The sequence below is a fragment of the Crocodylus siamensis genome, chromosome 8 (genome assembly GCF_052110815.1).
Source record: "Crocodylus siamensis isolate JL-2025a chromosome 8, ASM5211081v1, whole genome shotgun sequence".
NCBI lineage: Eukaryota > Metazoa > Chordata > Crocodylia > Crocodylidae > Crocodylus > Crocodylus siamensis.
The window spans coordinates 51,337,364-51,346,452 of record NC_143402.1 but is presented as its reverse complement, the minus strand read 5'-3'; the positions used below and the strand labels follow the sequence as shown (position 1 = coordinate 51,346,452).

At 45.8% G+C, this 9,089-nt stretch overlaps 1 protein-coding gene across 3 annotated transcripts in view; it reads left to right on the top strand.

Annotated features, from left to right (window-relative positions):
• Positions 1 to 2,371: 2,371 nt before the first annotated feature.
• Positions 2,372 to 9,089, top strand: part of LOC149858452 (rho GTPase-activating protein 6-like) — a 77,893-nt gene continuing 71,175 nt past the window's right edge. For all 3 annotated transcript variants that reach the window (XR_016443882.1, XM_090060479.1, XM_090060480.1), the window contains exon 1: positions 2,372 to 2,476. The gene's annotated coding sequence lies outside the window, so the exon portion shown is untranslated. The remainder of the gene's footprint in view (positions 2,477 to 9,089) is intronic.

Genomic DNA, 9,089 nt, shown 5'->3' with positions numbered 1-9,089 from the left:
AAGGCCAAAATATGCAGTTAAGTGCAATGCTGTTCCAATTTGAGAAGTGTCAAGAATGAGACACTTGGAACACACAGATTTTTTATGTGCAGACAGCCAACAGGAGGAAGTATAGATCCAGATGTTTCTGAACTAAAGAGACTGAGTAAGAACTACACTTTTGGGAACTTGACAGAATCCCTGATTAGAGACGGGGTGGGTAAAAATCAATGATTTTTTAAAATAAAAAAATAGGATTTTTCATTTAAATCAGATTTTTTGATGTAATCATATTTTTTGTTAAGATTTAAAAACAACAACAAAACTATATAAAGATAATTTTAATTTAAGATACGTTAAAACTCAAAGATATTATTATGGAATAGATATTAAAACTTCTAATTATATACTATTTGAGACAATATAGTCATGTAACCTTTTTAGAAAAGTTTTATAAATAGGTCACAACGGGCCATGGACTATTTTAGGGGCCCAATTTTATGGGGTTCTCAGAAGCTCCTCTGTAGATTAGTAAAGATGAAAGAAAACCACTCTTCCCAGTGGGACTCAGTGCTCAGTCTAGAAGATCCCATTAAACATCTCTGTGATGCTTAGTTTCAGTTCTCAAACTGTGGATTTGTGTCTCCAGAAATAATATCCTTGTTAACAGTAGTATATGGGGATGAAGGATAACAGACCTGACCATTAGTCTACCCATCAGCCATACTGTCTGTCTGCAAGTTTGTGTTCACAGAGTATTTCCTTACCTCTCTCTAAATCATCCCTACATAATACCAACTATAAAAAAAATTCAGGGCTAAGGGTGAACCATTCAAGAAATATCTGTTTGCTGATGAGGTTTTAAAGAAAAGAAAAGACAGCAGTGAACTGGTGGAAGCCACTTAAGCATCTGGGTCCATCAGAGACTATTGAAGTGCTAATCCTGCTTTTAACAGCAGTAGCTTCTTCTACAGGTATAGAAGGAATATTTTTTTCCTTTGGACTAATTCATTCTAAATTGAGAAATTGCTTGGGAATTGAAAAAAGCAGGAAAACTTGTCTTGCTTTTCCAGTCTATGAGTAAATAGGAAGAGGAAGGTAAAGCCTGAGTTTGCTGCATAACCCAGTATTTTAAGTTTCTCATGTTGATCTGGCTAAAATAATCTATTTATTTTTTGTTAAAAACATATTTCACATCTATAACTAAAATAGTTAAAATTAAAAATACATAGGCTTGTTTTGTTAAAATAATTATACATGTTTGTTGTTGAAAAATAATCCAAAATACATAAGGTTGTTGTTTTAGTTAAAACAATTTAAATGTCTGTTGTTTTTGGTGATGGTTGTTGGTTGTCCTCCTAATACAGTGTGGCAAAAATATCCCCTAAATAGCCATGATTAATCTAGTGGTTTGGAGATAGTTTCCATCCCAATGACTTCACAAGTATCTGCTTCAGTTAGCTTTGGTAAATAAACTAACCAAATTATAATTCCGTTTTCTGATGTAGCTCCAAAATTAATTTGAAAAAAGGTATAAAATAAATCACTGCTTTAAATTTTATAGTTTCTGCCTTCTAAAAATGAAACCTACATCTATCTCTGAGTTGTGAATAATATGTATTAAGGTTATATCAAACAACAGGAATGCAGTTTTTGTAGAAAACAGTGATTAAATCAGGCATCCTGACCATGATTTATAATGATTTATATCGATTTGGTTTAAATCAAATCCACCCTGATTAGAGAGAGATTATTTGTGGCATTGCATTGCAGACATTGCATTCTAAGAAAGGCTATTGTGTGAGAGAGACTTCTCCCTAGAAAAAAACTGTTCAAATACTCAGAGCAGGAGATACTGCGAAGGCCCAGGCTGCAAAGCTGAGTGCACCAAAAGGGGGTTGTCCATGTGATCGGCACAAAAGAATGCGGCCAGAAGAAGCCACTTCACAGGTTGAATTTTCCATTGGTAAGGAGTCTTCTAAGAGAGGCAACAGTAAGGGTCAGACATGGAGCAAATGTGGAAGGCAGCATGGCTCCAAATGTTATGCTGCATTTGCATGCTCTCTTTTAACTGTAACAAGAGGAACTGTTTTTCCAGGCGTTGCAGATACCAGGTACAAAAAACCACAAGTGCACACACGCTGGAAGAATTTTATATAGATATGGTAGAATTTAATGTGCTACAATTTCATAACAATCCCTTCTGCTAAAAAATAAACACGGCTGGCCTGGGAACTTTATTTTGTTTCATCTAACTCTTCCTTTTCTTGCATCTGGTATTTCTGGCTTTCATTTGACTTGGCAAGAAATTTATCTCCTTTTCTCCCTCCCTTCCGCTCCTGTTTCTGTTTCCAAATTCAGTTCTTTTTCCCTTCCTCACTTCTCATCTACTGGCAGTTAGGGTAAGTTACAGGGTGCTGGGGGACAAGGTGGAGACAACTGCTTAAACAAGCATTTTAACAAGAAGTGAACCAGGAAGTCAGCATACCTGTGTAAGGTAAAAGCAATTTCTTTTCTCCTGTTTGCATGAAGGCTGCAACTACCAAGAAACAGCACCAAATGCAGCTTTGTTTAAAGATGTATTAGGGGTTGAGGAGGTAAATAGATAGAGATTTGACTGATCGATTTAATTAGGAAAGGAAACATTTATTTTAGGGAAGAAAAGATAGTTGCTCACAGTCAGCTGACTGGAAATCAGCATTAGCTGGCACCTTCTATAACTGCTTTTAAAGTGTCATTGGATTATTCAGCCATTTCACTCAGGAATTACGAAAGTCATAGTGTTTTATGCACAGTCTGCTGGGGAGTAAGTGTGACTATGTGTAAAGCTTTTCAGAGAGTACTCTTATTATGCATGCTAAGCTGGATGGGAGCTGCATCTTGGCAGTATGCATCCTGTTGGGTATGAGAGCTGTGCAATTAATCTCTGGGGTAACACACTGTTCTGGGTGTGAGAATGCTGTTTGTCAGTGAAAAACCAAGCCAGATTTGAGGTGATCTACAGTGAGGTGCAACACTGTAGAAGATGTGAGAGTCATGCTGCCTGCTATCAGTTTATGGGACACAGTGCCACCTTGAATGCAAGATCCATGCTGTCAGTCATTGAAGTACCAGGCTGTGCTGGATGTGAGCACTATTTTGTAGTTTAGTATGGAAGAGTGATATGTGGGGTATAAAGTGTGCATCGTTAGTCAGGGAAGTGCTACGTTTTGATGGATATGCAAACCAGGCTATTTTTTTGTGAGATCTGTGCTGTTGTGAGGTACTGTGCCATGCTGATGGGAGTTTTGGGCTCCTGAACAGTGAGGTACCATGCCATGTAGAGCATGATACCCAAGCTGCTGACTGACAGCAGTCAGTGATGTACCACACTACATTGGAAATGCTGTTTCTACTGTGGTCAGAGAAATGCTGTGGTATGTTGGGTATGAGATTTATGGTGCCAGCCAGTGAGGTACAGTTCTCTGAGGATATGCAATGGCTGGGCTGTCAGTCACTGAAATACAGCTTTGTGCAGGACGTGAGGTGTGTGCTGTCCACCAGGCCGCTGGCAGACATTCCATTCCATTTATATTACGTGATTAACTAGTTAATTGTGTCTTAAATAGTAACCCAGCCACACATTCATGCAATTAGTGGTGTGATAAAACAGGGAATAAGTCACAAAATTCTTACACAAAATAGTGTAAGAATTTTGTGGGCAGTGAGCTTCTGGGGCTGGGAACATTGATCAGATGATTGAAGGGCTCCAGTGTGCTCCCAGCCCAGTGCACTCCCAGCATTCAACAATCTGATGGACTGAAGTCAACCAGCTGAGCCTAATTAAGAATGGAGCTTCTTCACTATACAGAAGCTTAACTGCCAGCTTTGGCATCCAGTGAGTAGGGAGAACAAAAATGAGGCTTTGCCCACAAAAGAGAAGCCTCTGACACTAAAAGAATGATCACATGGACAGATCTACAGAAGAGGAGGGGAATCCTTGGAGGCATGTTACTGTGAGTACAAAGGAACAAAACTGATCAGCTCGTGGAGATGAAATAGAATTGAGAAACCATTAGCATATTGATAATTGAAGAAGTCAGACAAGATGAGATGATAGGCTGGCATGGACGAAGAGTATGAAAGAAGGGAGGAGAAAATAGAGGCTGCAGGAGTCATCCCTTGTTGTTTAAATGACCATTTTTGGTTGTCTACAAGCATAGTGGATCCAGGTATAATAACCCTGGGGATGATACTACCTGTGCCCTTACCTAAATTGTTGGATCCTGGGGTACCTGGTAGTTGGTGGGTAGTTCCTGGGTAGCTGCTGCAGGGTCCCTGAGGGGAGAGCCTCCCTTAACAATTAAAACAACCTTGCAGACCATTATAAAACTACTAGCAAATTATCCATCAGGAAAGACAAAGGGTCGAGGTAAGGGAGGGCAGGGATGGAGTGCTACCACCCACCACCCCGCACTGTCTCCGTCTCCATCTCCTACGAGCAGCGGGGGAACAGGGAGAATAGTCGGGGAAGCACTGAGGTCCCGGAGGGGAGGGGAGACAGGTGTCCAAGAAGAGTGGTCGCTCCTTAAGGAGACGATCCCCCAAGCCCAAAGGGAGGTAATCCCAATGTGGATCAAAGGGAGCAGGAGGGCACACAAGCCCCCATGGCTCACCAAAAGCATCCAGGAATGTCTCCTAGCTAAAAGGGAGGTGTACACCCAATGGAAAGGAGGGGCCATCACCAGGGATGACTATACTGCAGTTGCTTGGGGATGTAGGGGGACAGTCAGGAAGGCCAAAGCAGAGATGGAACTGGGACTAGCTTCCCAGATTAAGGACAATAAGAAGTCCTTCTTTAAATACATAGGGGATAAAAAGAAGGTTCCTGGTAACATGGGGCCCCTGCAGGACATGTTAGGAAATTTGGTTGTCACACCAGACGACAAAGCCAACATATTTAACGATTTCTCTGCCTCCATTTTCCTAAGCAGATACCGCAACAGCCACCCACCCGCTGGGCCCCCCTCAGGCCCCAGGGGAGGTGCATCTAGGCCAAGGGTTAGTGAGGAACTAGTTAGGGAACTTCTGGAGGGACTAGACGTATTCAAGCCAGCCGGTCCAGATGATCCCCACCTGAGAGTACTAAAGGAGTTGGCTGAGGTCATTGCAGGACCCCTGGCACAGCTTTACGAGCACTCGTGGTGATCTGGTGTGGTGCCGGAGGACTGGAAGAGGGCCAAAGTGATTTCCATCTTCAAAAAGGGGAAGAAGGAGGACCTGGGAAACTATAGGCCAGTTAGTCTTATCTCGATCCTGGGCAAGCTTTTTGAGAAAATTATTCTGGCACATATCCACGAGGGGCCAGCAGGGGAGATCATGCTTAGGGGCAACCAACACGGGTTCATTAGAGGCAGGTCCTGTCAGACCAACCTGGTGGCCTTCTATGATCAGATCACCAAATCCTTAAATGCAGGGGTAGCAGTGGACATGGTCTTCCTGGGTTTTTGGAAGGTCTTCGACACTGTCTCTCACCCCGTTCTCATTAAGAAACTGGGGGACTGTGGTGTCGACACCCACACAGTCAAATGGGTCACCAACTGGCTGGAGGGCCACATCCAGAGAGTGGTGGTGGACGGGTCATTTTTGGCCTGGAGGGATGTGGGCAGTGGGGTCCCCCAGGGCTCGGTCCTCGGGCCTGTGCTGTTCAATATCTGCATCAGTGACTTGGACGAGGGGGTAAAAAGCACCCTGTTCAAATTTGCTGATGACACTAAGATGTGGGGGATATGGGCACGCTAGAAGGGAGGAATAGGCTGCAATCGGACCTAGACAGGTTACAGGGGTGGGTGGATGAGAATAGGATGGGATTCAACACTGACAAGTGCGAAGTGATGCACCTCGGGAGGAACAACCAGCACCATACCTACAGGCTGGGGAACTCCCTTCTTGTCAGTACAGAGGTGGAAAAGGATCTTGGAGTCATCATTGATGCCAAGATGAACATGGGCCGGCAGTGTGGGGATGCAGTCAGGAAGGCCAACCATACCTTGTCATGCATCCACAGATGCATCTCGAGCAGGTCCAAGGAGGTGATCTTCCCCCTCTATGCAACACTGGTCAGGCCGCAGCTGGAGTACTGCGTCCAGTTCTGGGCACCGCACTTCAGGAGGGATGTGGACAACATGGAGAGGGTCCAGAGGAGGCCACTCGCATGATCAAGGGGCAGCAGGGCAGGCCTTATGAGGACAGGCTATGGGACCTGAACCTATTCAGCCTCCACAAGAGAAGGCTGAGGGGGGATCTAGTGGCCTGTTACAAACTAGTCAGGGGGGATCAGCAGGCATTGGGGAAGTCCCTGTTCCCCTGAGCACTGACAGGAGTGACCAGGAATAATGGTCACAAGCTGGCAGAGGGTAGGTTTAGGCTAGATATCAGGAGGCTACTTCACGGTCAGGGCGGCTAGGATCTGGAACCAGCTTCCAAGAGAAGCGGTGCTGGCTCCTACCCTGGGGGCCTTTAAGACAAGGCTAGATGTACACTTTGCTGGGGTCGTTTGACCCCAGTACTCTTTCCTGCCATGGTGGGGGGTCAGACTAGATGATCTACTCAGGTCCCTTCCGACCCTAGAAACTATGAAACTATGCTGTCCCCTCTGTCCCCCTTAGCCAGCACCCCATGCCACTGCTGCCTGCAGGGAGTAGAGCTGGGGGGCTGGGGGCGGGGGTGGCTCCTCCCCTGCGATCCCTGAAAGACAGCTTATTCCTGCCTTGACCCTCATCTCCTAGCACAGAGGGTGCAGTGTCTGGGCTGCAGCTTGTAAAGAGTTTCCCTTTGTCCAGCAGAGCCTCACACCACCTGGCAAATGCAGCCCCCTCCCTGGGCCCTGCCTCCCCCGGGGCTTTGGTGGGCTGGAGCAACCCCCTGCTCCCTCTAGCCCTGTGCTCCTTCTGGCACACTGAGCCTGCACCTCTCCTGCCAGAGCAAACCAGGGCAGTCTCCCGCTGGTTCTGTGCCCCTTCCCCTCCCAAGCCACACAGGGGCTTGCAGGAGGGTCTTCCCAGACTCAAAGTCCCCTCTTGTGCCTGCCCGGGCAGAGCTCCAAGGGGGGTGAGGAGAAGAAGGGATGCACTGTTTCTCTCTCCTGTGCAGCCTCTTGCTGTTACCTCTGCAGACCTCCAACAGGGGCTCTCTGAGGCACGGCCATGGTGAGGTCCTTTTCCTGGCCTCCAGCCTGTATCTCACGCCCTCTCTTCTCTTTTTATGCTTCTCCCTGGGAAAAACTGCTCCCCTCTTTTAAACAAGCCCTTTCAGCTAAACCCAGGCCAGGACTCTTCCCAGGCTTTTGCTAAGGTCCCTCTCATTCAAACCCTGCTGGGGTTACATCACTCCTCCCATTTCCAAGAGGGCTGCCTCCAAAGCAGCTTTCATAGATTTCATAGATTTCATAGACATTAGGGCTGGAAGGGACCTCAGGAGATCATCGAGTCCAGCCCCCTGCCCAAAGGGCAGGAAGTCAGTTGGGGTCATAGGAGCTTCACTCACCCTCAGGGCAAACAATGTCCTTAGTGGGACAAACTCTCTTTCTCTGTCCCTCTGCAGGGTAGCCCTCCCTATCCCTTCAGGGGAGTAGAGTTTTAATGCTGCTACACAGGATTTTGGAAAGGGGAGCTGTGGGAATAGTACCTGGCACTGCAGGGGTGCTTGCACCCACCCTGACTCCCAGCTTCCTCCCTTACGGGGCTGGCAGATCATACCATAAGGACATCAGCTGGGGATATTTTTAAGTTAACAAATCCGGTAGGAATCTCCTCTGGAAGCTCTTGGCACCCACTCCTTTCCCCTCCATGCTCAACAGCACCTCGCCTCCCCCTGCCCTTCCCCTCCCAGTCTGCTGCTCAACCTCTCTGTTTGCACCTCTGTGGCCACGTCTACATGAGACAGTGACTGCACAGTCATTTAGTTCTTGTATAAACAAGTACTAAAAGACTATACAGTAACTGGAGTAACTGCACAGTCCTTGGTAGCTTCCCCCTGCTTCCACCACCTACGGGCCTTCTTTTTTGCCCTTAGGCTCCCCTGAATTTCCCTGTTTAGCCAAGGAAGTTTTTTGGCTCCTTTCCCCATTTTCCCTTGTACTGGAATAGTCTTTCCCTCTGCGCTCAAAAGATCACTTCCTTTAGGAATGACTACCCTTCTTGAACTCCCATCTCGCCAATACTCCTATCCTATACTGCATCGTTGACTAGACTCCTAAGCACACTGAAGTTAGCCTTCCTAAAGTCAAGCACTTCCACCCTAATAGTTATCTTTCACTTTCTCCTTTATGAGGCTTGCCTTCCAAGACTTGCCGTCCAAGTCCTTTATACTTTTTGTTGCCTACCTCTGAACACTAACTTCTTCACATCCTTTATAAAATGTGGCATCCAAAACTGCACACAACACTTTAGATGAGGCCTAACCAGTGCCAATATCACCTCCTGTATCTTATACTTAATACTTCTGTTGATGCATCCTAAAACTGCATTCGCCTTTTTTTGCAGCTTCATCACACTGAAGACTCCAAGAACTTATCTGTAGTGTTGCCATTCATGCACTTGCCACCCATTCTGTGTTTGTTTTAGATTATTCTTCCTAAAGTGTAAATTCTTGCATTTGTCAGCTTTGAAGTTCAGTCTCTTGGCTTTAGCCCAGCTTTTTGATCTCTCAGGATCCTTCTGAATTGTGCTTATATCCTTCAATGTGCTTGCAATCCTTCACATGTTTGTGTCATCTTCAGACTTGTAGATAAGGAAATTCTTTATTTCAGCATCCAAATAATTAATAAGCATGTTGAACAGGACTGAACCCTGTGGTACTACACTCCAAACCTCCTGCCATTCTGATATGGATCCATGGCAAAATGTTACCCTTTGAGTTGAGCTGGTGCCCCGGTGATATTTAGAAAACTTGGGAGGTGTCAGGCTGAACATTTGTGCTCTTTGGTTCAGAGTCATAACCACTCTACATATGTGTGGTCAGGAAGGAATTGATCCCCTAGATCAGTGGTTCTCAATGTTTTTTGTACCAGGACCCATTTGCAAACATTGGCCAGTCCCCAACCCAGTGCCCCTCACTCCTGACCCAGTGCC